Source organism: Ovis aries, chromosome X, assembly GCF_016772045.2.
Source record: "Ovis aries strain OAR_USU_Benz2616 breed Rambouillet chromosome X, ARS-UI_Ramb_v3.0, whole genome shotgun sequence".
In the NCBI taxonomy this organism is placed as follows: domain Eukaryota; kingdom Metazoa; phylum Chordata; class Mammalia; order Artiodactyla; family Bovidae; genus Ovis; species Ovis aries.
Window position 1 is genome coordinate 39,568,535 of NC_056080.1, and position 2,924 is coordinate 39,571,458.

The window sequence follows — 2,924 nt, forward strand, 5'->3', positions numbered from 1 at the left end:
TCCTCCAACCCAGCGGCCAAGCTGTGAAGCAAGTCCAAACCAGCCCAAGTGAGAGGCTGCACGGGGAGGCTCACGGGGAGAGAAATTGACGCCCCAACTGATAACCCACATCACCCCTCAGCGCCCCACCTCTGCAGTCTCCGAGCCTTCCAGTTGAGGTCCAGACATTGCGGAGAAGAGACAAGTTGTCCCCGCTGTCTGAATTCCTGACCTGCAGTATCTGTGAGCATAATTATTATTATTTTTTTAATGTTACTGAGTCTCGGGAAAATTCATTCTACAGTGTATTGTAGCTGGGGTGAGGGGCAGGAGGCATTCGGGTACATCTTTGGAGCTCCAGGGTAGTATCAGCCTTCTCTCAGATCTTCTGTTTTGGGGCGAATCCCAACCAATAATTTGAATTGGTTTGCGGGTACGTGGCAGCTGGTCTCATTCTCCTGCAAGTTCTTATAACTTTGTTTTTGTACCCGTTCCCTTGGAGAATTCATGAGTTCATTTTATGCGTATTTATTGAGGGCCTAAGCTGTGCTGGGCAATGGCTGGACTCTGGAAAACAAAACAGGCACAGTTCCTAACTTCAGCTGGAAAACAAATCGCCTTATAAGTAAATGCATAATTACAAATTGAGATAAATGCTCTGGAGGAAAAATGTCCGACTCAGAGAGAATGTAACAGGGGATTTAGATTTTGTATGGGGTGTTGACAAAAACCTCTCGCAGGAAGTGAGCTCTCCCCATCTCTCTCTCCCAGCCCCCACCTTCTCCACTTTGCTCTCCGATGCTTATTTCTTCCAAGCCATGAAAGCGTTTATGATACACTTTTAAAGCTCAGGGAACCCTACTAAATGCTCTGTGGTGACCTAAATGGCAAGGGAATCCAAAACAGAGGGGATACATGGATACATATAGCTGAGTCACTTTGCTGCAGAGCAGAGACTGACACAACATTGTAAAACAACTATTACAGACTCCAGTAAAATTTAATTTAAAAAAAAGTTAGCCAAAACAGGATTTCCTACTGAAAAGTCTAGCCGGACACACCTATACTAAAAAGCATTTACTCATAAAAAAAACCCAAATCACCGGGTTTTTTTCTGGGTGATACATGAAAACTAGGACTCTCTCCCTCAAAGAGTGCCCAGACAGTGCCTACATATCAATTTGTCATCGAGTTTTAGGAGAGTGGCTGACCAGTACGTGCGGCCACTCTCAGCTGTCATGTTTTCTGGAAGGGCGACAGAGGATGAGATGGTTGGATGGCATCACCAACTCAATGGACATGTGTTTGAGCAAGCTCCGGGAGTTGGTGATGGACAGGGAAGCCTGGCGTGCTGCAGTCCGTGCGGTTGCAAAGAGTCGGACACGACTGAGTGACTGAACTGAACTGAATGAAGCTCAAGCGTGGTGAGACCTCTCCGGGGAAAGAGAAGAAGGGGGGGCTTCGGGGAGGCAGGGGAGCTGCACATGGAAAGCCCCGGGCACAGGGACTGGCTTGCCAGCTGGGCACGAGAATGAGGAGCAGGTCAGGTCCCCTCACAGCCACTGTGGTGTGCTCCATGTCTGTCCCTGCATAGAGAGATGGGCCTGAACTGCTATTTCCAGCAGGCTCCATGGGGAAAGGGGCAGCTCTGAGACCATCCCCAAGGCTCTTATTTCCCTGTGACTGGAGAAGGGGGCTTCCTTCAGAGATGGGGCCGATTCTTTCCATCTGCTGCCTTTTCACAGGGCTGTCCTGCTTGTGGTGGCATCCGTGTGGGCCATCAGAACTAAGCTCACACACAGCCTCTGGTATGTGGTTCCCGGTGGACTTGAGACACGGGTGGGTGATTCCATCCCCTCCACCACTAGCGGTGCCTGCATCCGCACAGCCTGGTTCACCAGCCCCAGAAGGTATGCTCATTCAAGATCCCTTGCAGGGACCAGGGTGCTCCTTAAACAACACACAGCCAGACTTCAGAGCCCCAGCCCTGCTTCATGATACCGTCAGGGCTCCCACAGCAGACAGGAAGATCTCCCTCCTGGGCCTCGATCCCGGCTCACTCCATCTGGATCTGCTCTCAGCTCTGATTATTCCTGCTCAAGATAACAGAGGCCAGACGTACAAATGGGTGATCATTGTGGACATGCCTACCCCTATCTTTTGTCAGTGGCCAGGACAGGAATACACACAAAAGCCCACATTCTGTGTCTAAATAACTAAAAATTAAAATCAAGCTTTCCAAAGTTTGTTGACAAATATAACTTCACAGTGATGGGAAAGGTCAGGTGTGAATTTCAGTCTTGGATTCTGCAGCGTCTGGCACTGGAGCACCAATGACTCCTAACCCCCACCGCCCTGCCCATTCCCATCCCACCCGGGAAAGGGCCTGCTGTGTGTATATGCTCACCCTCTAGCGCACCGGTCCAGTGATGTCTATTTTCTGCCCTCCCCAAATTGCCCTTGCACACATGCACCTCTGGGCCACCTAAGGGTGTGGAGAAAGAGCGATGTGTGCCCTTGGGATGAGGTCCGGGCAGTCCCTGGTAGTGAACTTAGGGCTGTCTGGGGGGGAATTCTGGGGTCCCAGGATCCCAGAGCATGACTAGAGGGGAGAAGAGGCTCCAAGTGGGTGTCCCTTTGGTCTAATGGATGCCTTGCTCCAGGGGCAGAGATATGGCCAGAGCAGGACCCTCTAGAGCATGGGACCAAGGCCAGGGGCCATGATTGCCCAGTTCTAATGGTACTTCTTATCCTAGAGAACAGACCAAGTCATGCTGGGTAGAATTGCTCTGTGTCCTTTGAACTGTCACTCATTTCTTTTCTGTCTTCCTGTGAAGCTACTAGGAACCTTCTTTTGGGCTATTCACCGGCTTGGCACCCATCCTTCCAAGGCTGATGTTTGAAATATTTCACCACCATTTAGGACAGGCAATTGAGCAATCAGA

The 2,924-nt window shown here is 50.4% G+C and overlaps 1 long non-coding RNA gene across 1 annotated transcript; it reads left to right on the forward strand.

Annotated features, from left to right (window-relative positions):
* LOC132658767 (uncharacterized) lies at window positions 1-2,185 on the forward strand. The gene is made up of 3 exons (XR_009598777.1): window positions 1-222; window positions 1,232-1,818; window positions 1,916-2,185. It is a non-coding gene; the product is annotated as an uncharacterized LOC132658767 (long non-coding RNA).
* Window positions 2,186-2,924: the final 739 nt, after the last annotated feature.